Here is a 27310-nt window from a genome sequence, read left to right on the forward strand (position 1 = left end):
TCCCATAGCAAGGCTGGTCTCGTTCTTCACTCCGATCTGCAACCTGATGAGATAGCAAACTCATTAACCTCGGCTTGTGTCAAAAATCCCTTACGTTTGTTTAGGGAAGTCTCACACACATAGGAAGAGCTAGCCAAAGAGCAGTCGGGATACAAAAATATGCTTGCTATGGTTTTTAAAATCTTGTAACTTTTGTTCATCTGAAAAAAACTTGTTTTTTTTCGATTGGAGAGCACTGAGATGCCATGGCAGCAATCTTTTAAGGTGGAGATTGTGACTTAACAACAGTTGGAAACATTGCAAAAATAGAATACCTTTTCCATCATTTGAACACATATTTTTGAGCACATATTTGCTGCAGCATTTACCGACTTACAAAACGTTAATATTGATCTGCTGCCAATGGAGTAAAGATTAGTTTAGTGGGTTTTTTTATGACCTGATTAAAGGTGTACACACTAACTACCTTTTCAGTGAGAAGTTTAATCACATGCTCTAAAACAAAAGTATTGAACGTTCAAACTAAAATTTGTAATGCAGCAACTGTATAACAAATCTTCCTCTTAATGTTAGTGTTTTTATGTTTATAAATTTTATTACATTTCCTCATTGGCCTTAGACCCCTTAAAGAAAGCTAACGGTGTCAGTACACTGATGATTTTATTTATATCCCTGTGATGAGCCAAAAATTGTGGCTACAAATCCAGGCAGGATACAAAACTTAATAAAACAAATGTTCACTACAGATCTTCCCTTATTCCACTTTAGGCCAGAAAAACAAAGAATCACCCCACGTCCACTGATTTGCCCCAATGTCATGCAATTAGGAATCCCTTGCTGATGGTACATTTTGCCTCTCCTTTAGAAATATTGGGTGTGATTATGGCTGGATGCTGAAAAGAAGGATAAGTAAAAGATTTAATAGTGCTATTGCAGGGAAGAAACATTCTTTTACTGCTACTGTATTCTACCTGAAACACTTTGCCGGGTGTATAAGTCCCTATTGGTGTCCTTTATGTGGCCCCCAATCTATAAACTAAGTTTATAAATTACAAATAAGGTATTAATGTAATGTCATTTTAGTACTTTTATGCCAGTGACCCAGTTTTTAAAAACACTGCTTATTATCATCATTGTGTTATTTGTGTATCTATATAGTGGAAGCAAGTTAAATTGGAGCAAACATGGGTCTTAACAATAATTAAACAAACAAGGGTTACAGAATAAATATTGCATAGGCAAGTGGTTAATTAAGAACACACACCTTTTTCCTAGAGACGAACGGCTGAATGTTGTTTGCATTTGTTAAACAGCAGCAGTCTATTGGATTGTCTCATCCCACTGTAGTTTAACATTTTTGCTCTACCTGTTGCTTTCTGTCATTCAGCAAATGGAAGTATGGTTAAAAAAAAGTAGTAACAGATTCATTCACTTGAGGTTTTATGCTAGCATAAGATTGTTAAAAGTTCATTTGTTGACACATTTGAGCAAAGAGTTTTGATTAGAAACTCATTTATAGAAAAAACCATTGATTTATATGTGCAAAAGAATGTGTAGCATTGATCCACACATTTTAGCCACATATCTCCTTATAACTTATGGATGAAAGGCCTATGAAGACCCTGAGCATGACTAGTGTAAATATATCAGAGGTGCCAAGTAGCATCGTGCAGGACAAATAACACTTTCATTACCTTATTCATTTTACACAGATTATAAACCCAATTAAACAAGGAAACTGGATCCACAGATATAAAGCACACAAATCAAGGTCCTGTTTACACAAACATTCACTTCACTTCACCTGTTCTTCCAAACATTTGTTATCTATGCACAAACAAATAGTCGCTTATGTGGCCATAGTTTGACCCCTTAAACTATCCATGACTGATTGGTCAGAGAGTCAATCCAACTGGGCCAAGTATGGGCACCCTAAAACATTTCCCTTATCATAAATAAAAATCACTAATACATAAAAATACTAGCACTGGCTGAAGACTTCTGGGAATTCATCAGGAAAGCCATAGTTTTGACCACATTTAGAGCATTAGACCGCTCTAGTCGTACCATAATGAGTTGGGTCCCCTTAATATATCAATGTTCATGGTTCCTTGTGTAGGACGGCCAGTCCCATCAAAATCAACAAGACAAAAAATGTAAATATCCATTTTATTTGTGGCTATTAAAAAAATATATACTAAGGACATGTAGACACATCACCTAACGCATTTGGGACACAACCAGGCCTTAGTCATAGGTTTAACATCATTTACTGCAAAGAAAACAATAGAATCAAATTAGTATTTTCTTTATATTAGAGCATTCCCACAAAAACAGCAAACCTAAATCAAATGACTGTGTTTGACTAATCAAATTCCTAATATTGAAGAAGTTCCCACAAAGTTTTGGCCCCTTACTCAGACCAAAAAGCTTTCAATTTGGATTCAGCCAGATATTGATTTTTATTTCATATAATTTGTCATCCTGGGTGGCCAAATTGCGTAAATTAGATTTAGCAGTTTATGGGCAGTTTTGGGGTACTTTGTAAAAAGATGTTGAATGAATTATAATATTAAAAAATGTAAAGGATAGAGTTTCTAACAGAAATCTGTTTATTAGGGGGCAGATTTACATAGGGTTGAATATCGAGGGTTAATTAACCCTCTATATTCGACTGCCAAATGTAAATTCTTCGACTTCGAGTATCAAAGTTGAAGGATTTACCGCAAATAGTTCGATCGAACGATTAAATCCTTTGAATCATTTGATTCCATGGATTTTAATCCATCGATCGAACGATTTTTCTTCGACCTAAAATTTTTTAGAAAGCCTATGGGGACCTTCCCCATAGGCTAACATGGCACCTCGGTAGGTTTTAGGTGGCGAAGTAGGGGGTCGAAGTTTTTTTCAAAGAGACAGTACTTCGCCTATCAAATGGTCAAACGATTTTTTTTTCCGAATCATTCGATTTGAAGTCGTAGTCGAAGGTCGAATTAGCCAAAAAAACATTTGAAATTCAAAGCTTTTTTTCTTCTATTCCTTCACTCGAGCTAAGTAAATGGGCCCCTAGATATCTATATTTCCTACAAAACCAATGATAGCTTCATCTAAAAAAAGACAGAAAGCTTGTGAGTAATTCTCAGTAAATATCTATAAAGTAGAAGGACTAGTAGAAGCAAAATGTTTTAAATATCATTTTCGAAAATAAGTACAGTAAATTGTTCCAACAGAAGTAAAGTTCTTTTTATTAGTTTTAATGCAAGAACAACACGCACACAGAAATTAGTCATTTGAATAAGAATGTATGTGGAAAGCTTCGTAGTGTCACACTGGAAGCTGACCTGTTTGTTAGTAAAACAATAAGAGTTCCTTGCCTAGAAAAACGGCAGCAGCAGCCAGTGACTAGAGATAAGAGCTATGGAGGAGTCATATTTTTTCCATGGAATGTAGCACCTGCTCTGTATACAAGTGGTTCAGGTGCAGAGTCATTAATATCAATGAAATGATGCAACATGAAAGAGGGGCAAGTTCAGAAAAGCCTCTCGGAGTTAAGGGAAGCATGCTCTAATGCACATCCCTGTAATCCTCTCTAAACAGTCCCTCGCAGGATTTGACATGGACGTCTTAATCATTTGCCAATATAACAAAGTATTTGTACTAACCAACAGCTTGCCATTCGTACAAATACAATAAGCATTTTTATGCTTCTTGTTATACCATTTTTTAAAAATAATTTCTATGCTTTTTGTTAACTTTATATTTAAACATTTATTAATAAAGTACATGGGATTAGAGATCAGCTGTTACTGTTTTTTCTATTATTATTGTATAGGTATAGGATCTCTGATCTGGAAACCCATTATCCAGAAAGCTCAGAATTACTTTTCTATTCTACTTGCAGTCCATTTTAATTCTATTTTTTATGACTATTATTATTATTTCCTTTTTTCTGTTATAATAAAATAGTATCTTGTACTTGGTTCTAACTTAGCTGCAGGAATCCATGTTGGTGGCAAAATAATCGTATTGGGCTTATTTTTTTGCAGACTTATAAGAATCTAAATTATGGGCAAAAACCCATATCCAGAAAATCCAGATCTCAACCGATCTAGATAATGGATCCTATACTTGCACCAAAATAAAAAAAACTTCATACTTCATACTCTGAGTTTCTGTGAAACATTTTAATGTTAAAATGATATACAGTATATACAGTATATAACTTTATGTTACCAAATGTTAAATGGTATAAAATAGTTTGTTTCTATTTTATCTATTACAGAGTGACTAAAATAAAACAACATGGTGTGTGGCAGGTCTAGTAGACCACAGCAGCTAATAAGATTTTTTTTTTAAATCAAGATAACCAATAATTGCCACTTTCTTATTTGTTGTTGTGGGTTACTAAACCTGATGCCTAATTTGCAACTTTTATAATATTACACATGAGAGTTAACCTATTTCTAATACAAAATGTAAATGTCAGTTGGAAAACAACGTTTTCTAGGAAAGTATTACTCTAGGAAAGTCAGTAGTGATGGGCGAATTTATTGGGCAGGCGCAAATTTGCGCATTTCGGCACCGGCGAATAAATTCACGAATGTGCAGCATAAATTCGCCAGCATGGAAAAAAATTTGACACCGGCCATGGTTCTGGTGTCAAAGTTTTTCCGACGCTGTCGATGGTTCCGACGCTGTCAATAATTAACGAACGCCCAGAACGGACGCCCATGGCCACCGGTGGCAAAGTTGTCGCCTGTTATGCAAATTTTGCAGGGAAATTCGCAAAATTTGTGGCTAACCGAAATGCGACAAATTCGGCCATCACTAAAAGTCAGTAGCTCCTACACATTTCCAGTTCAGGTGTCTGGAAATTTTTAACTATTAACTTTAATGCAATAACAGCATAGACTAATCTTTGTGTTACCAGAAGGGATGGAAAACCTGGTTGGTCTGTGGATTACAAGGCAATATGTATAATTTGGCTGGTCTATGGGTTACCAGGAGAGATGGACAACCTGCCTGGTCTGTGGGTTAAAAGGAAATAATTAACAGCCTGGCTGGTCTGTGGGTTTCCAGGAGAGATGGACAACATGGCTGGTCTGTATGTTACTATGAACCCTGGCTGGTCTGCAGATTACCAAGAGAGATGGACAACCTGGCTGGTCAGTGTGTGTTACCTGGAGAGATGGAAAACCTGGCTGGTCTGGATTACTGGGAAAGAGGAACAGCCTGGCTGATCTGTGGGTTACTGGGAAAGAGGAACAACCTGGCTCATCTGTGGGTTACCAGGAGAGATGGACAACCTGGCTGGTCTGTGAGTTACCAGGATAGAGGAACAAACTGGCTGATCTGTGGGTTACCAGGAGAGAGGAAAACCCTGGCTGGTCTGTGGGTTACCAGAAGAGATGGACAACCTGGCTGGTCTGTGGGTTACCTTGAGAGATGGACAACCTGGTTGGTCTGTGGGTTACTATGGATACCCTGGCTGGTCTGCAGGTTACCAGGAGAGGTAGACAACCTGGCTGGTTGGTGTGTGTTACCTGGAGAGATGGACAACCTGGCTGGTCTGTGAGTTATTATGGACACTGTGGCTGGTCTGCTGGTTAAAAGGAAAGATGGACAATCTGGCTGGTCTCTGGGTTACCAGGAGATATGGACAACCTGGCTGGTCTTTGGGTTACCAGGAAAGATGAACAACTTGGCTGGTCTGTGGGTTACCAGAAAAGAGAACAACTTGGCTGGTCTGTGGGTTACCAAGAAAAAATAACAACCTGTCTGTCTGTGGGTTACCAGGAGAGATGGACAACCTGACTGGTCTGTGGGTTACCAGTAAAGAGGAACAACCTGGCTGCTCTGTGGTTTACCAAGAAAGAGAAACAACCTGAGTGGTCTGTGGGTTACCTGGAGAGATGGACAACCTGGCTGGTCTGTGGGTTACCAGGAAAGATGAACAACCTAGCTGGTCTGCAGGTTACAAGGAGAGGTGGACAACCTGGCTTCTCTGTGGGTTACCAGGAGTGATGGACAACCTGACTGGTCTGTGGTTTCCCAGGAGAGATGGATAACCTGGCTGGTCTGTGGGCTACCAGGAAAGGTGGACAACCTGTGTGTGTTACCCGAAGAGATGGGCAACCTGCCTAGTCTGTGGGTTACTAGGAGAGATGGACAACCTGGCTGGTCTGTGGGTTATAAGGAGAGATGGACAACTTCACTGGTTTGGGTGTTGTCAAATATAATGATATACTGAAGATATGAACAAGAAAAACATTTCATAACAAAAGTACAGGAAGCAATTTTTATTTCACAACGACCATGCATACATATCTTTTCTGCTCAGTATAAAACGTATACAAAGTAAAACAGGCATCTCATTGAATATGAAGATATAGATAAAAGCATTAGCAAGGTGCAGTATATTTCCAGCACAGACTCTTAAATTCAAATCTAAAAGATAGTAATTGGTGTCATGGCCAGCTTTTTCAATACAAATACCTTCAATACCATACCCAGTATGACTTTCTCTCATACATTCTGCTATCAGTCATAATGTAAGTAGTGTCGAACACCACATATAAACTAAACTCTAAAATCAAGTTTTATCTTACAGTGATTTTCTTTTATACAGCAGGGGAACAAAGTTTTGAGGGCATAGGTCATATTGCATTTTTTACACAAACAGGATTTTCCTTTTCAATCTCTCTTTCGAAGACAGCTAAAGCAGCTACTATGAATAAAAAGTAACAATGATGTTTATGTTACTGAGAGGGTCTTAAACGACAGAGACAGTCTTACCATCTAACAAAGGTGTTTCTAGACAAGTCCATCCATAATAAGTAGTCACTTCAAGTATTTTAACCAACATCTCTAATAAAGACATATATATGACCTATATGCACCCGCCCTATTCAAATTGACCTTAGCATAAGAGTACTTATGAAGTTTGCTAGCCAGAAACAAACGCTAGTGACAGTTCGCTATGAAACGCTCACTCTGATGAATTAACGCTAGTGAAACTTCGCCAACGTTTGGCTACAGAGACGCAACTTTGCATTTTAGTGAATTAGCGTAGTGGTAGCAAATTTACGGCTGGTGAAGTGGTGCAAAGTGTGGTGGAGCGTTCGCTGGCAAAAATTCAACCTATAGTGTATTCCCCCCTCTGTGCTTTGTTATATACTTATTTAAGTTCAGGTAAGCATCAAAGTTAACAACTCTTTTCTAGAAAAATCCAGTCATGTAGCTGTATTAACTAGTGATTGCAAGAAACTCTGCTTGCATTCCCTGAGGACTTCCATACAGTACGTGTTAATTTGTTCTTCTGAAATTGAGTGTTTGGGCAGTTAAGGGATTATCATTAGGCTATACAGAGCATTCACCACCTGCTTCCTACCATAACTCAACTTCATCTGAAGCAGTTACTGTAACAAAAGAATCTGTGCTGTACTTCGCTACAGGTAATTATGATTCAGGAACTGTACTGACGACGAAAAATAACAAATGTGTATCTGGTGAGAGTTTTATTATGCTGGAATTAAGCTTTCCAGTTGTTATTTAGCATAATTATATCAAAATTATTTTCAGCAGTTTCTTTGTCCTTAGGAAAACCGATGAAATGGAAAGTGATCTTTCTCGTCTGCATCCATATGTATTCACATGCAACCATACTAACCTAACAGGACACTAGGTCCAGGGATCTTCTACACAGAACACTTTGCACTACTGTATATCTTTAAGAAAACAACATATGTGAGCTGACTCACATGACACATAGAAATTTTCTAGCTCTAATTAGCATTTAAGTTCATTTTCAATGCAGTAGTAATTATTTGAAAAAACAAACTGCAGTGAGAGGGCTACAATTTCAGTTTAAAGGGGGGATGTAATTAATAAAAAAATGTTTTTGCAATGCCAAAAGGGAACATTTTAATTTAATAATTTTAATTATTCTAATTTGATATTGTTTTTGCAAAGCCTGGAAGTATTTAGTAACCTTATCTTACCTATATTTTTGGTTTGAATCAGCTCCGCAGTCTTTTTTGTGAAAAATACATTATTTTTGCGTCAAATGAATAAACAGCATTAAATGAGAACTAACCCCCCCCAACAAAAGGCCCCCTAAACTTGCAGGCATTGCTCCCCTCCCCATGATGTGCTTTAGTGTAAAAAAAAAAACCTTTAAAAAATTCTAACCCTTAGATGCAGAGATGCGGAGCTCCTGGTTGCCATCTTCTGGCTCTTCGCATAGTCTTCAGGTCTCAATGCCAATTTGCATATGCGCAGTTGAAGCCGATTGCTGATTTGGCCCAACTAGACATGCACCAGCAGGCTTCGTGTTGGCGAAGAGACCTGAAGCTGGAAATGGTGACCATGAGCTACGCTTCTCTGCATTCAAGGGTCAGAATTTTTTTTTTTTACACTAAAGCACATCGAAGAAAGTAAGGGGCAATGTCTGCAAGTTTAGGGGGGTTTTTGGTGGGGGGTTTAGTTCTCTTTTTAGCAGGGCCCAAAAACGTGCTGTTAGTTATATTATTAACTTAATATTAATAACTGTGAATTGTGATCTGTGAATTTATATTCTTATTCACTACATTTCCCTCCAAGGTTTGTAAGGAAAGTTTACTTTAGAGCAGTATTTTCCATATGCTTTTATATACAACATTTTTTGGGGCCATGTTATGATTATCAGAGGTGAGTGGAGCTTTTGAGAAGTCTGGGAAGCCAGAAAATATCTTGAAGGGCAACCTTAGAACTAGGGGCGACACAATGACAGCTCTGCTTTAGAGGCAATGTTGGACAAAAGAACTAATATTGAACAAATGTGATGCATTGCCTTTACAGTATATCGTATAAATGAGTATATGTTATATAGTATAATAACAAGAGCTCTTATGCTTCTGGCTTAAAGTAACACCCTTTTTCCTAGGTTGCAGACTTCCACAAATATGGAATTTTTTGTCCTCCATGGTAGAAATTACATCAGAAAACTTTATGATGAGTGAGTTCCACAACAATAATTATTAGAGGGGAAGTGTTTGTAATATATTTCAAAATATGGCTCAGTACGCAGAGCTAGCATAGCTGAAATTATTACCTGCACTTTTATGATGAAAACAATTGGGGAAGATCAAGTGCTAATCAGTTTCAGACCACATTGTACTTATTGCATGTATATTTACAATTTACATGAATTCACTAACAAAATTTATGAACCAGCCATGTACTGATCAAGGGTGACCCTTGGGTGTATCTTATATCAATGTTTGAATGGAAATGAGTGCTTAAGAAAAAATCAGGAGAAAAGCACATGGAACATACATACACTATGCTACTGAAATAGAAAGGGAATGGATGGAAGTATGAATTCTACAAAAAACTAAGAAAAAACAGATCAAACTTGCTCTGAAGTAGGCGTTAACAGAACAAAAACAAAAGGACTGCATAAGTGAGGAGATCCCAGGTAAAAGTAGCTGTGATGACTCAGTAGGCTTTAAGCTGACAACTGAATTTTCTTCAGCAGAACCAAATGAGAAAGAAAGGCAGAAGGCCAGATTTTTACAGCGCATTAGAATGAAAGATGCATTCAGGCAGTAATTATCAGCTTAGTTTAGATTTATATATTAAAATGCCAAATCTAAAACATCATTCTCACATTACTTCACAAACACTACAGGAAAAAAAAACATAATAAATTTATGCAGAGTTTGAGTGTCAGCAAAATCCACAGGACTGCAGACATCTATCAGACAAGGAACAGTATCAGCTCTGTAAGCACACTGTCACCAATAAATAGAAGATGCCGGGGAAACAAAGCAAACAATTGAATGAAAAACATTATACAGTTTGCTGACTAAATTTATCACCAGTTCACATTGGCAGTTACAAGACCTGGTAAGAGGTGGAATCTGTTCCTGCTTAGGTTTTAAGACAGAAATTGACAGCATTCCTTCTCACTTTCTTTTCCATAACTGTGTGCATAAAGCAGGCTAGTAAATGTCCTGTAACTAGAAACAGCTGGATTTTAAATGTGTTGCACCAAAATGTGGCAGACTAGAAATCACATAACCTAGATTTTACACCGGTCTGCTGAAGCACAGTGGGAGAAGGTGACTGACTCTAAGTAAGTCTAGCATCACTGTGTTTACAGGTAAAACAAATATTTAAAAATACATAAAAAAAATGTGATTGTCAAAACTGTCCCATTTCACTGAATTTGTTTTGCACACGCAACTTTTTTCTACAGCACATTGAAATCTATGGGTGTTTTTTTGCAGCAAAACACGGCAAAAAAAATTTGCTCATCACTAATAAATAACAGTAAATGATTATTTATCAAGCTATGGGTGTTTTTTTGCAGCAAAACACGGCAAACAAAAATTTGCTCATCACTAATAAATAACAGTAAATTATTATTTATGTGACTTCTTTAGTAGAGGCGTGGGTACATAGTATATTATTTGTCAGATATGGAGGCACATATAGTCATAGGCGATTAAATTCGCCTGGCGCAAATTCGCTGTGAATTTCCACGTTTTGCTGCCTTCTAATAAATTGGTGAAACTCCTGCAAAAACCCGCCGGTGAAAATTTGTGTACGTCAAAAATTTTGCCGAAAACTCGCTTGTGTCAAAATCGCAGTGTGTCAACATTATTCCGATGCCCAGTGACTTTAACGCTGGCGTCAATATTGACGCAAGCGACTTTTCGGACATGCGTCCAAAATTGACGCCGGTGTCAATTTTCGACTCTCACAAATTGTTCGCAAATTTTTTTTTGTATGTATGTGTTACTAGCTACATAATACAGGAGAAAAGGGTTACCAGGCAAAGGTCAGTACCCATAACAACTATGGCACAGATGCCATTCATGACATTAATAGGTGGGCAGGTTGACCTTAAAGGAGAACTAAAGCTTAAATAAAGTAGTAGGCTAGAAATGTTGTACATTATGTTTTGGGCTTCTGTACCAACTCAAGGCAAGCACAGCCCTTTATCAAGGAAGATCTGTGTCTATAATTATGCTTCAATAGCTCCCCATCTTCTTTTTTGCTGATTCACTGCACATGCTCTGTGCTGCTGTCACTTACTGAGCTTAGGGACCCACTCACAATATACAGTACACAAAGAATATAAATGTCACATTATAAGGCTGCTTAGTAATTAATACAGATAATTATTACATGGCAGCACAGAAACCAATGCAACTATCAGAATTTAACAATCAGCCCTGTAGCATCATCTTATATTACAGGCCAACCTAATTTTCTTAATAATTTGCAACAACCCCTAATCTCAGATTCTGTATTTGAGTGTCACAGACACTTTCCAAGATGGTGACCACCTGTGACAACTTTGAAGTTCTGGATCATTGCTATTGAGAAGCTGAAACTTTAGGCTGGTGCAATAAGTTCATCATATAAAATATGACATGTTTAGCCATATTCATTTTTAGGGTTTAGTTAGTGCCTAGATGGCTTGCTTTGCTCACAGAACAGTCACCCTCATTAATATATATGTGTGCCTTCTTTGCATACTTGTCAGCGCATCATAGTGGAACTGCTGAATTTGTTTCATACATGTACATCCCTGAACTGTATTATTTTGCTTAAAAGACACAAAAAAGCAAATATGAAACTGTTTTGCTTTCCTTACAAACTATTTGCTGGTCTATTTGAACTGCTTTGCTTGCTTCATACCAAATATCAAAATACTATTTCAAACCTTGAAGATATCTGGTGACTATGTTATACACATTGAGATATATGCATACTTATGGCCTGGGTCACTATAAAATAATAACACCAGAGTAGATTATCCCTTGTTCAGCATCAGGATTACAAAATAATATATCAGAGGGCCAATATCTTATCAAATGGCAGCCCCAGGTTATATACGTTATCAATGAAACAGGTTTGTCTATTAAAGCTACCTATTCCTCCACTGCCAGAACCTACTTTGCATTCACCTAATCACCACCAATTTTCTGGTGTACTATAATAGCACCTTGATGTGTGTTCTAGATATATTCTGTGTCAGAATCTCATCAACTAGCCCCAGATGGCAAATCTCTGAAGAGCTGATTATAGGAAAAGCTGTTATACCTACTAGATAAGTTACTTCTTTACCCCAATAGTTATTTAATTGTTGGACATGTTCTTGGGATTGTGCCTTGAGTATAAGATGGACTTAAAAGAGCCTATAAAGTAGCATACTGTTAATTCCTTAACTGTAGAAGGTAGTTTCCCCTCCACAAACATCTCCCAAAGGGCTAAATCTCAGATGAGGTAGTAGTACTGTATGTATCCAGGTTATACTATCCCTTTTTTAATCATGATTGGACTGAGTCCAATATTTGGGCTCAAATACACTTGACTTGGTTGCAGAAAATTGTAATTGCTTCTTGGCTGTCTTTTTAGTATGACTGTCAGCTTCACTATAACAGATGCACAGAGCTTATATTAACATCCTGCTATTGTGTCTGCAACAACAACCATGGCTGCTAAAATATGCCCACTTTTGAAAAAAATTGGAGCAAATATCTAATATTTCGAGGCAAATTTTTTTTGGTCAAGAGATTTATCAAACCTATAACCTGGGAATAATTCCCCACCTAAAACCTGCCGAGTTCATGTATAAGTTATTGGGAGGGGTCCAGTGACCCATTTGAAGATGTTTATAGCCTTCCTGACATTTGAGTTATTTTTCGGAGAAAAAAATAGTTTAGTCAAATTCGAGTTTTTGGGTCAGTAATATTAGTTCAAGTTTCAGATATTCAAATTTTTTTCTTAAATAACCTCCTAATCGATTTCGAGTATATTAGAATTTATTAGAGTTAAAAAAATTCACATGAATTTGAAATATGTGAATGATTGAATCTTCTAACAGATCAGCAAAATAGTTAAACTATGTTGAAATATTTAGGCTCTAGAACAAAATAATGCTTTTCTAATGTTTTTCTTTATGCTAATGCTTTTTGTGTAATTACAGTTAAACTCTCAAGTGCTTAATGTAGATGTGTTCTTCTGTGTAGTCAAAACAAACCCCTTGCTCCAAATTAACTTTATTAGTGTATTTTCTTATAAGTAAATTATAAAAGTGTGTTAGCAGTTACATGCCAGAGCCTGTATAATTTGGACAGCCTGCAGAAGGTGAACATACAGTGACAGTGCCAGCTCAATACAAGCTTTAATTGGTTAAGCCGACACATAAAGCTATTTTGAGAAATTTATGCCTCTCAGCTATTTCAAGTCATCAATAACTTGAGAGCACAGGGGGTCAGGTTGGCTGTTGCCTAACAGATTCAACAGGAGAAGGTCAATTAGAAGAATTAAATATGGATAGGGCGCTTCTATGGATTTCAACTGTTTAAAAACTATCCATCACTTTAAAAAATGGAGAAGCAGCAGCAGTTATCGATCCTCTTATGCATACATTTTAGAGAGGAAATTAAGATTTATCACAGGTGTATGATAAGAAAGCAGGGATGATGAGAAGTTATGCAAAGCTTAAGTGGGATCAGGATTTGGCAGTCCATGTTCATTGACAAAAGGAAAGGACGAAGGTTGTCTGGTTGTTAATGGTCCAAAATATTTTGGTTTGTATTATTTACAAGATATCCCTAGATTTCTTTATAGAAAAGCAGCAAATTCGTATGATTGTCTTCTTAAACCAATTTGTTGCTGCAGCTTGTCTCACACTTTAGGTAACGCGAATACTGTGATATGTAAAACAAGAGTTGGCTAATCCAAAGACAGTACCCAATACAAGAAGCAACAAAAGAGTTTACTACCTGTAGCACACTCCAAAAAGCATTTATTAAAATGAGCAAATACTTTCCTAACCGTTTTCATTATGGGAAGAGACATTAATTGGGTAAGACTGGAGGCTGCTTTAAAACACACAAACAAATGTCTAGGTTGACTATTTGCCATTGGTCACTTGCTGAAGGAAGAAAGCAATTGTTTACATTGCTTTTGCATGGCAACAAACTAGCACCAAAATCCAATATTACAAGCTCTGTATGGGTAGCATAGGAGCATTGAGCTAAATTAAAAATGAGTAGCTCTGAAAGCCACAAAAATATGAGTAAAGTTGGATATTCGTCAGCAGTCTGTGCTTTCAGTATGGAAATGTAAGGATCAGCCCGGGACTCGAACCTTTATTTCCCAGATTCTGGACATTGTGTGTTCTTTTGAGCCACTGGGGGCTCTTTGAGGCTGATCCTTACCCTTGTGTGTCTTGTGTTTCATGTACCTGTCAGTTTCTAGTGTGTTCCTCCCCATTCTCCACCCACCTCGTTTACCCTCATGTGTTTCCCATTCCCAATTACCGTCCCTTTATTAACCCCGCCCTGAGCCTTGCTCAGGGCTGAGTCATTAATTGTAATCGTATCCTGTATCTGGTCGCTGTATATTGTTCCAGTGATTCCTTACCTGTATCCCAAGCTCCTGGATTCCAAGCTCCTGTGTTGCATTGTTTCCTTATCCTCACCTTCCTGGTAATTACCTTATTTTGAACTGTTCCTGTGTTATTTGCAAGCTCCAAGTAAACCTGCTTTATTTTCACCATGTCTGCCTCCCTTACCATCTATGGGTACACCCCTGGGCTTCCGCCATATCCTCTCCCAATGGAATGGCTATCCACTATCACAGCGGTTCCACGCTGTAACCCTTACAGGAAAGACATCGGTATATGTGTAAGAGCAAACAGCTTAAATATGAGAATGAAAATTATTATTTAAAGAATGAAAGCAGCATTACTGTTTTCTACTCTTTAGGGAATCATATGCATTCTCCATGTATGCACTGCAAATATAAATTACCATTTAACCTGATAAAGAAATAGATTTGTTAAAACAAATAATTCCCTTAGAGTCCAAACAAATCATAAGTGTGGGATGCTCACCCATGAATAGATATCAAAAAATTATGTTTGCGGATAGAATATTTATTTGCATGCCAAGATGACACAATTTCAAGTACTTTGTATCTTATGTGTTGCCCATTAAATTATGATGATGCAGGAGAGCATTCATGTTTCTCTGCAGGTTTCTATTTGAGAATAAATTTGCATTTTCACTGTGTCCAATTCTACTCATCTCTTCCTTTTTTGTCACTGACCATTTACTCACTAACGTTCATTTCCAGCAAGGGCTTTTTCTTTGCCAGCTGCTGAGCACTACAGCATGAAAAATATATTCAATGTCTGCTATTCCTAAAGGAAAGAAGATCAGACGGGCTCGGTGGTTTTCAACAACTTATATGCTGGCTTTCTTTGACAATCCAGAGTTACACTAGAATGTGAAAGGCACAAAACGGGGCTACATAAATTAACTTTAGAGTTTAGCTTCATAAACCTCAAATCTGGCTATTAAGTGAGATGGATACTTTGCCTTTAGTACAGAATGTGCATCAGAAATTAGAAGAACTGTGCCATCCACAAGAACCAAAGATGAAGGATGGCATTTATTTATTTTTACAAAATACCCTATTTTACGGTCTGCCACCACTTAGAATTACTAGACTACAAAGGCAGTGAGGCATATTAAGATGGTTTGCAACCAGGATATTTGTATTTAAGCAAGCTGCATCAGCTAATAGCTGTAGCCCTGAAAATTGATATGTTAAATTAAAAAAAAAAACTCTTGTGCCAAGGATCTGGGGTAGTGATGGGTGAATTTCTCCCATTTGCTTTGTCGAAAAATGTGCGAATCTCGTGTGAAATTCACAAAACGTAGAAATATTAGCGAAACTCAGAAATTTACGACTGCGTCAATTTTGACGCTGCCGTCAAAGTCAATGGGTGTCTGAATAGAATAGACGTGCAACGGTTTTGACAGAGCTATGTTTCCGACGCATGTCTAAAAATTTTTGACAATTTTTGGTGGAGTTTCGCAAATGTATTCGCTGGCGGCAAAAGACAGAAATTTGCTGCAAATTTTTCACCCATCACTAGTCTGGAAATGTACAGCAGAAATTTTAATATTGTTTCTGTATTAGATAGGAAACCCATAACCCTACCAGTGCTTAAAAATTAATCAGGCTCAGCAATTCCTATGGACCAGCACTCACCATCTCACACATAGTTGCCCTCGGAATCACAGCCACCCTAGCTATTGTACAAATTGCTGTTACACAGCAGAGTGAACTGTTTTAAATACAATGGGTTTTACTCACTACTCATTTGAAGTCAGCAAATGAATATTTGTTTATTATACATGGGACTTGCTCAGCTGTGACAGTTTAACATGTGGCAAGAGCTGCAGGAGTCATTTATAGACCTGACAGCATATGGTTTCAAAGGAAACCAATGTCAGTTTTGCTGACATATAGGTGGATTGATATGCTGTGAACTCTTTTGGGATAAATATCCCAAACTATATAGTGGTATTTCACCAAATTCAAACCTATGAATCTATTCCCCATCTTTTGGGTGTAGCCAGCATGTATGTGTAATAAGAATTTTCAATTTATCACAAGTACCAACAAATGTAGTCACTAAGTGAGTTTGCCTGGTGAGCCAGGAGCCCACTCAGCACTTTGTCCCGTTAGCTGCTCACAACATATCCCATGAGCAACATTTCACAGCAAATCTAAAAGAAAATAATATAAAATAGCATACATAGGAGACAAGTTTCAAGCTGCTATATTAATGGCTACATTTCAAACTGATGGTTAATCAATGAAATGTGCCAGCCACCTACAGCAATTTATTAACACGCCTACACACCCTTACATTTATACTTATATGACACATTCTTCTCTCCAACAAAAAGAATATTTCCTCCATATCTCCATTTAATGCACAAAAGCTTTCACCAGGAATGCTATTTCTTTGGCATAACATAACATAAACCAACAGACCCACATGCAATAATGTTACTGTCTTTCATAAACCAAGTACAAGCCCTCAGTTACATTCCATTTAAAATAATGCATTTATATTTCTATCACAAGCTTTACCTGCATTTAATTTCATTTTTTTATTATTTTTTTATGTTTCTGAAAAGACTTCATTCAGATCTGTATGCATTTTTATTGACTTATTTTGCCGTATCAGTTCAGTTTTGACAGACCCACAAAGTGAAACAATTACCACCAGTAAAATGAAGAAACTATTGCTGTTCAAAGTGTTTTTTACCATTCCAATCAAAGATGAAGCAGGACTAACATGGTTTATATTGAAAAGATAAATTGCTGGCAGGTATTTGGAAAGTGTGGATTCTTAAAATAACTCAATCTCAGCAGATTTTTCACACACTTGGCCACTGTGCAGAAGGAGCAGCCTGGATTTTTTACATCTTATTTTTTAATTATCTCCTGGAATAAAAAAACAAACAAAAAAAACCACAAAGTTACATTTGGTTGGTAATGTGTAAGGAGTGTTTCCAGGAGAAAGAATTAAACTTGGTTAATTGTCATTGGAAACTCCGTATGTCATGCATTATGACCTGCCTTAAGGTGGCCATAGACGCGCCGGTAATATCGTACAAAACAAATTTTCATACGATATTCAGAGCATGTAAATGGTGGGAGACATGCTGACCAATATCGCCAGAAGACTTGGATGTCGATCAGGCTGGCCAGAACATTTTGATTGGGCTCCTTTGAAGGCACTCGAACATCGGCTATTGCTAGTGCTGAATCGTCTGATACAGGTAGGATTCTATAGTTTCTACCTGTATATCTGAAGATTCAGCCCTACATGTGTGTATTAAAACAGACAATCTTTCTTGGAAAGATCTTTTCCAGTAAAGATCATAATTGTAACGTCCATGGCCACCTTAATGTAGTCTTCTGTAGACTCATGAATATGCAGCTCACTTTAAAGGGATACTGTCATGGGAAAAAACTATTTTTTTAAATGAATCAGTTAATAGTGCTGCTCCAGCAGAATTCTGCACTGAAATCCATTTCTCAAAAGAGCAAACAGATTTTTTTTATATTCAATTTTGAAATCTGACATGGGGCTAAACATTTTGTCAATTTCACAGCTGCCCTGGTCATGTGACTTGTGCCTGCACTTTAGTAGAGAAATGCTTTCTGGCAGGCTGCTGTTTTTCCTTCTCAATGTAACTCAGTGTCTCAATGTCTCAGTGGGACATGGGTTTTTACTATTGAGTGCTGTTCTTAGATCTACCAGACAGCTGTTATCTTGTGTTAGGGAGCTGTTATCTGGTTACCTTCCTATTGTTCTTTTGTCTGGCTGCTGGGGGGGAAAGAGAGGGGGTTGATATCACTCCAACTTGCAGTACAGCAGTAAAGAGTGATTGAAGTTTATCAGAGCACAAGTCACATGACTTGGGGCACCTGGGAAATTGACAATATGTCTAGCCCCATGTCAGATTTCAAAATTGAATATAAAAAAATCTGTTTGCTCTTTTGAGAAATGGATTTCAGTGCAGAATTCTGCTTAGCAGCACTATTAACTGATTTATTTTGAAAAAATTTTTTTCCCATGACAGTATCCCTTTAATACAGTAGCAAGTTTTATTATGAAGCTACAGAATGCCTGTGGGAGTGAGACAGGAACTGGGAACAACAGGGTCATGACAGGGCTAGGAGGTAAGGAACCCAAGGAGTGTGTTAGGAAATATTGGTATTGTTAGGGATTATCGGTATTGTAGTAGACTGTGAGGATGGATGGAGACAAGAGGAGTTAAAGGAATTGGATTGGGTGTTCTTTTTTTACCTTGAACAGCTCCACCGACAGAGCAAGGGGGCTGGGGGTGGTAACAGTGTAGCATCACAGCAGGAGGGCTCCCCTAGAGGGTGAGCTGGTGGAGCCAAAGTGATGGAAGGGGATTGGTGGAAGGGGTGTGAGTTACGGAGGAAAGCTGCACCTAGGAGGGACAACAAGCAGGCCCTCACTCTTGGTTACAATTGTTTGCAGCCTTTAGCAGTTATTGGAAATAAAAATTATATAAATGTAAATGTTTACATTGCCGTACACTTAACTGGTTGATATATGTCGGTCGTTATTTATGTAAATTTGTCAATAAACCAGCTGCAGTCTTTTTTACCCAAAATACTCACCAAAATGATCTAGTATGTTATGTTAAGGAAGGCGGGAACTTAGTTGATGCCCATCAGATTGATGGTGACCCTGTCATGGTAAAGCTGTGCCTTTGCAATAAGTTAATTTAATGAAAGGTTTTACCTAAAATTATTTTGGTAGGGGAACCCCCAAGATGGAATAGCCAAAGGCTGACCTCACAGACAGTGATCATGAACCAAAAAAAGGTAAAACAAACATTACTTTTAAAGAATATGGAATTGCATACATGTGACTGTTGTCATAGACTTTTTAGACTTCTGCTTTGAAGGAAACTTTGAATTGCAGTGATTTATTACCCAATAATCTCAGAATTAATGTAATCAGTCAGACTACACACTTTGATCACCTGAGGGCGTTTAAGCAACTTGTCAATCATGTTCTTTCATTAAGTTCAGATCGAAAGGGAAGCGTTGCCAGCGTGTAAAGAACTGGGTGTAAAGAACCCAAGCGTGATATCATAGAAACTAGCACAGGCTTTATCATGGCCAGTAGGCACTTTTTGAAATAATAAGTTAAGACATCTGTGAGAAGCAGATTAGACCAGTCTTAATGTAACACAACCAAAACTGCAGTGTGAACAATTCTAACATGAAAATCCTACTGTCTATTATTAAAGAAGGGAATCCAAGAATATATCTACATTAGCAATGACCATTATACTATTCACATCTGTCACATCAACCAAACCATAAATTTCCAGAAGAGATTCTGGGTGTTACTGGCAGAAATTTAATTACTTCATTAGTATATATATAAATATATATATATATATATATATATATATATATATATATATATATATATATATATATATATATATATATATATATATATAAAAAATATATATATATATATACTGTATATATATCTTTGGTACAGTGACTCAATGCTATTGTAACCTTCAGGAAACCAGACCAAATATAGTTATTTATTATAATATGAACAGAGGCACATAAGTTGAAATAAAGATAATGAATTACATAAATACTGGTATTTTGAAACTTAAAGTTGAAGGAAAGTCTTATCCTACTTGGAGGGTTCCAAATGTTAGGCAGCCCCAAATATTTGTATTTACTTACCTGAAACCCCGGGCCGGTGCTCCTATCAGCAGAAAACTGCACCAACCACGGATTATACCAGCGAACACCACGGAGTGATCCTCTCCTGGCTTCTTTTTTCTTCTCAAGGCTGTGCATGTTCATTAGAGCAATAAGCCGAACTTTATTAAAAAAAGTTGCCTATTTATTTCTAGTGTGCATTCGTCTGCTGGGGAAATTTGAAGAAAGAAAAAACCGAAGTGGTTCACTCTGTGGTGCTGGCTGGAATAACCCCAGTTTTCTGCTGATAGGAGCACCGGTCTGGCTTTTCAGGTATGTAAACACAATCACTTGGAGGTGCCTAACATTGGGCACCCCCAAAGGGGATACGACTTTCCTTCTCCTTTAGATAGCCCACATGTACACAATCAGAGTAAACAAGTATTTTTTTGTACCTGGTATTCTTTATTGTACAGGTAACTTTTCCTACTTAAGACAGACTGACCCCAATTAGCAACTCTTTTATGAACACGGAACCATCAAGCATGTGCATTAACCAGGTGTCAATTTGCTCCATAGCAACTGATTAATGAGTAGCTTTAATCTATTGGGAATTTAGTATGGAAAATGAAATGTCTGGCTGCAATAGGTAATGACACTAGGGCATATCAGTGCTGTGAGTCCAAGGGCCCATGTAACTTCAGGCTGAATCCTGTGGGTAGAAGGTGCACAAGAAACTTACTAGATGTTGATTAGCATAGCGCATGTGACATTGCTTGAATGCATTTGTCATAAGTGAGAGGGTGCAGCATGAATCAATAATGTCCTTTGCATAATCCTTAAAACACAGCCCATCTGTTTGTTTAGGGGCAGGTAAATGCTGCCCACTTTCATCTTCCAATTTGTTATGAGTGCACAAAGTGCAATGTCAACAACGGCTGTCTCAGTGCTCAGCAAAATACTAAAGGTTTTTTGTAAATTATAGCTTTTAGTATTCCGTAGAATGCCATCTAAAATGTGACTTAATGGAACACTTAATACATACTTTAAATAACATAAGAGACAAACATAAGTGGCAAAATAACATAAGTGGTAAAATCTTGTACCAGGAAAATATATGTGATAATGATGATGTAATAACATGTGAAAACTAGTAGATCATAGGCAGCAGAAGATGATTTTGAGGGGGGCAGGAAGGAAAGCATAGGTGTAGCAGTAGTGGCAAAATTGTGACCACACCCCCTTTGGCCACTCCCTTTGGACTCCACCCACTTTCCAGTGTGGGCGCAAAATGTGCTTAAAGTCGGGCACTACAGAAAGGGGATATTAACACAACATGTGCAATTTTAACTGAAAGCTGTGAATGCTGCATAACAAGCACAATATGAGGAAAAAGAAGCACAATATGAGGAAAAAGATTCTGGCACCTAAAGTACATCACATGCAGAGACTGTGAGATACTCAAAAGACATACAAAGGAGCACTCGGTACTGATCTCCCAAGAACATAATATAGAGAATGCACCACATGCACTATTAAGAACATTTTATAGTAAGAAGGCACTGGCACAACAAATACATACATAGAGAGCAATGGACAATGGCACCATGAGCAGTAAGATATAGAGAATACTGGCAGGCCAAGCACAATATACAATAAAATAAAGTGGGTATAAATACAAAAATGCATTATATAGTAAGAATCAGTGAGTATATTATTATAAGTTCTAGCAACTCCCCATGCACTGCCTCTATTGTTCTATCAAAATGCAGACTCTCTGCAGAAGCAGACTCCGGCAGATGGGACTTCCTTTCTATTTCTGGCCACTTCCACTGCACCAGCTGGGTGGGGGGGGTGGTGTGAAATGGAAGTGGATCGGATGGGGGAGGGGTCGGATGGGGGAGGGAGCCCTGCCTAGACACACAGACCAGCACAGAAAAATGGTAAAAACAAAACTTTATAAAAAATTTACAAATCATCAGTGGAGAAGGACATTTCTGGGGGGGCACAGTACCTGTGGCCCCCCGATTCCGACGCCTATGTAATCATCTCAGCAACAGATAGAAACCTTTAAATCAACCCTTCTAATAACAAAATATTCCTCCACAGTTCTATTCCTCCACAGTTTACTATTACTATATTAAATTGATTATGTAACGAGAAGCCTACTATTGGGTTCCAATGAATAATCTGGGCTTGTCACCAACATATATCTGTTCTCCATTATTAACTCTCTTGCTCCTTCTTCATGCTACCCAAATAGCTATGCCCAACCTTCATCCTTAAAGCGATACTAATATATTCCTATAAAAATCATAGGAATGTGTCCATATCAAGGAGGTGATGCTTGCCGAATATATTCCACTAAACCCCCCCTCAAAGCCACACCCAGCCCTGCAAACCTTTGTAAAGTTGACCCTCTTATACTGCTAACGGATCTGTGCTGCTTCAGTGACCTTGGGCTGGGGAGGAGCAATCCTTCCAGGCTGAAGTACTGTTTTCATTTGTAATTAGCCTATGGAAGGATCACACCACCCCCAGCCCTACATCATTGAAACAACGCAGAAGATAATTTAGGGTCAGCTTAATGATGGTTTGCAGGGCTGGGGCAGCTTTGGGGGGGGGGGGCTTTTAGAGGAGACTATTCGGCAGTTCAGTAATACTGCTGTTTCGAACTTTAAACCTTTCTATACCTGACCCGTATATGGCACTTATAGTCTATTGTCAACTACGGTACCCTGCAGCACTAATATCTTCCTATTTGTGTCTGTAAATTACCCTCCTACGTACAATGTAAGTTCTATGGGGCAGGGACCTCCTTCCTCTTGTATCTTATACTTAGCTCTTAAGCTTTATGCAGTTGAACTTGTAGTTGTTTGTATTTATTATTGTAATGACTCCTGTTTGTTCTATTCATTTATTGTTTTATTGTATAGCAGTGCCGGGCCAACCCAGCCAGGCGCCCTAGGCAACCTGGCCGGTCATGGCGCCGGCTGCGTGTGTGCTTGGGTGCGCATGCGCGAAAGTGCGCTCAAGCATGCTCGAGCGCGCATACACGAAAGTCCGTTTGAACGCGCATGCGCAAAAGTATGTGCGCTCGAGTGCGCATGCGCACATGTGTGTGGCAGTCGGGGAGAGACGGACTGGACAATTGGGTAGGCGTCAGAGCAGGTACGTGCCTGGCGCCCCCCAGCTTTGCGCCCTAGGCACGTGCCTACTCTGCCTACCCCTAGTTCCGGCCCTGTTGTATAGTGCTGCTTACATGAGCAGAGCTACAGTATGTACTGTATATAGAAATATACATATATACATATATTTGAGTGAAGCAAAACTGCTATGGAAAGTACATGCCCCCTTAAAAAATAATCTCATATAATTTAAGAATAGGGCTTGTATTTCTTATATTGATTGAATGTAATTGCTGTTATATTACTTATGTGGGAAAGGAGGGTGACTTTCATTTTAATCATTGGAAAGTGGAACTTTAGAATAACAAAGCTTAAGGGAAAATACATACTTTTATGCACATGTGCTTGCACTGAAATAATTCTGGCAATCTGGAAAAGAAAGGTTTCAGTAAAATACCCTCTGCATCTGCTCAACTCCTTCAGCATTAAATGATCTAATTAAGGTGCTGAGCCCATGGCTGTAAGCATGATAAATAAATGTGTGGAAAGGTTTCAACTTGAACTGTATTTTACAAAGGAGTGCTAGTGACCTCAGGAGGCAGGATGCTAGAGATGATTTTAAGCCTTCCATCTGTGTTTATGACATCCAATGGCATACTCAGTTCAATGCTGTTCAATTGCTGCAATGTGAAATCCTCATACATTAAAATTATTGTCATCATGATCAAGGTTTGGAGCAATTAAAATGTCTGGCTTCTCCTAAACTGATCAAAAGTTAATTTGCCAATTTGGAGGCATATTTTATGTACAACACAGTATATGCTAATGGCTAATCCAAATTGGCTGGTTATTTTTGTCATTTTAAAGTATCGGTCTTCAAACATAATAGCTTTTTAATAAATCATGTAATACCACATTATTATTGGGTGTTCTCATTAGACTTTATTTATCTGGTTTATTCCAGCGCATTCTGCAAAAATGGTTTCACTGCTCACATTTCCTCCAATACAAATTAAGCTTGCAATCAAATTTACCTACAACAACCTCATGCAAACAATGAGATGATATATAAACTTAACACAGGTAATGCTTTTGTTGGAACTGAAGCCAACTGAAGCCAACTGGAGCCCAGGTTTGTGGTGCAGGCACAGGCAGAGGGTGATGTTTTGGTTTGGATATGATATATATATATTATTACAGCTACATACTCAGTTATTTGTTTCATAGAGAAATGGCACAATAATTCACACAATTGCAGTAGCAACCTGATACATAATGCCCCAGAATAGAGTTTCAGTGCTAATGTCAATGGCAATAAATTGAACCTGGTTTAAGCGTGGTACCAATTCGATAAAGAACCCCCCCTACATAAGAAAAACAAATGTCATAATAATAAAATCCCATTCCCTTTTATAACATACTAGAAAACACAACAGAGTTAATGCAGTCCCAATAACAATGGTGCCAGTTCCATTAATAAAGTCCCTGGAAGCCATGGCTGGACAGTGGCAATTCAAATAATGATACCTCAGAACACGTAGTGAAATGGGTAAGATTTGCTAGTTATCACTAGTGACTTGTAGTTGTTCCTTTAGTTATTCCTCTATCTGCATTAGATATATTAACTAACATATATCTAATTCTAATGAGGTTCCTGAATCAAAGGTAGATAAAATGGTCGGTCTCATGGATTTATGTTAGCTTATTTACCATTAAGAGCAGGTACTTTTTATTATTATAGGTACTATTATAAAAAAGTGTATTATCCTGAATACTTGGATCCTATGATTTTATTTCATAATTAAGATCACTATACCTTAAATCTATGTAATTATGTTATACTATTTACCATTAACTGTACATACACCTGCAATAATGCATGTGTTTTCCTTTTCCATTTCTAACTGCCAATTTCCTTGACTGGCACCCGAGTGAATAACAATGGTTTCTAGGACTGTGGGAACAGTATTTGGTGGAAAAAAGTTTCCTCCCTTAGTTTTATTGGTCAGTAACAGTGTGGGAGCGGTTACTATTTACCCACTTATTTGCACAATTTACAGGGCACCTGGAATGCTGCTGAAATTCCCCCACCCTTCTTCCTGTGTTATGGAATTTGTATTGCCTTCTATCAGCTATCATTCACTATGCCCTCTTTTGTATCATCATTTTGATAGTTGGCATCTTTTAGCACTGGAATGTTTGTTTGTAAGTGTAACGCTAATCTGGGCTATCCGGACCAAAAATAGTTAATGTCCAGCTAATGGTAATGAGCATGGGTTACATTGGACTCATCAGGATCAGGGCCTTCAGGGCTAAGTGGAAGTCTCCCAATAAGGTGTAGTGTAACTATAAAACACAGGCTACTGTATAGCAAAAGTAGGAAAGTAATTGGACGCCAGGAGGTTTATTAGCACAAGCAATTGACCACAGGTTTACTCACATATGAGGATGGTTTAACAAAACACAGAGGAGGGTAGATAGAGGAGGATGATGCAGCATTTACAGACGTAACTTCCATAAGGCAAATAGTCAAGCGTACATCAATTCCCTCAGGCAGATACACCTTTTAGTGGCTCAGATCCCATCCAGTGAAGTGGTTAGGGAGAAGAATTCTAGCCTCACACCCTATCCGCTGTGGTCCCTTCACTAAAGGCATACAAGGAATCTTTTTGGGAAGCTACTCCTGCTATTATCCTTGATGGAGCACACAACTGCTCTTTCTATATAAGCTGTCTATCCCACTCTCCAAGAGAGTTTATAAAATAAACTACCCTGTGCTTGTAAACCTTGTTCACGGGGTTTTCTGGTCCCCGACTTAACACTAAAGGTACAGGTCCCTTTAGGGCGGTGGCTTTACTGGGCCTTTGTGTACCCAGGCTCAATGAGAACAACCAGTCGATCAGGACACCAGCAGCCAAAGAGGAAGTCCCTCCCCCCTTACACACACTATATAGAAGTGTGGCAGGGAGGGGTCACTTCACGCTTGGCCAATAGCTGTTGGTGTAATACAAGAACTGTTACAAGGACTTATACCCAATATCAAAGGAGAAACGAAAAGGTAGGGAATTAACTCCTTGGGAGCCTAACAGATCATATAGGTCCCTTCATATGTATAATCTGTATTTTGTTTATTCCTTCCTTAGTCATAGCAGTTGGAGGGTATATTAATGTGTGCACACACATTCTTAGCCTTTAATCTTTACTGCACATAGCAAATATAGTGCAGTGAGACAACTACACTTTTTATAACTTACAGAAGGCAGTTATTTTCCTAATAGTTTTCTCTGTACAACTGGCAGCTTCCCTTGTTCTAGTGCTTTAGGGTTACTTCGTACTAAACAGATTATAAATCTGTGGTGTAAACTGTGGCTTCTGTTGATTCGAAACCTTTGCTAATTATATCATAGCTGAACTGTTTAATCACACACACCCAAGAAAAGCTCCCAATCATTTGCTAAACAGAGGAATCACATCTGGCTTGCCAAGCACTGGAGATTAACTTTTTATTAATCACCAATTTTGCATAAATATGCTTGAGTGAGCTGAAAATATACTAACCAAACTGCTTTTTTTTTTTTGGTATATATCATTGCAAATTTAAGGGGAATGTCAACCCCAAAATGAAAATTTACCATTAGAAAGATTTTCAAAACAAAACACCACCAAAGTCTAAGTCTATAAAAACAATTGTATAGCATTTTCCAGATATGTATGTGTAGAATTTTTATCATACTGCTTCCCCATGCCAGGGATAGTCTGATTGTCTGTGTCACTCTAACAATGGATCCAAAGTCATTTTAAACCCTTCCTACTCCCTAGTAAGACTTCATATCCCATAATGCATGTCTTCAATCATATGAATCATGCTCATGCCACATGGGATTATGTCGCTGTTTATTTGTAATGAGAAATTTCAGGATGATTTTTAACCTGTAGCCATAGTGGCTGCTGATTAGTTATGAAGAATCTGATAGTTAGGGGCCCATTTACTTAGCTCGAGTGAAGGAATAGAATAAAAAAAAACTTTGAAGTTCGATTGGTTTTTTTTGGCTTCGAATTGGCTTCTTCGACCTTCGACTACGACTTTGAATCGA

The sequence above is a fragment of the Xenopus laevis genome, chromosome 8S (genome assembly GCF_017654675.1).
Source record: "Xenopus laevis strain J_2021 chromosome 8S, Xenopus_laevis_v10.1, whole genome shotgun sequence".
In the NCBI taxonomy this organism is placed as follows: domain Eukaryota; kingdom Metazoa; phylum Chordata; class Amphibia; order Anura; family Pipidae; genus Xenopus; species Xenopus laevis.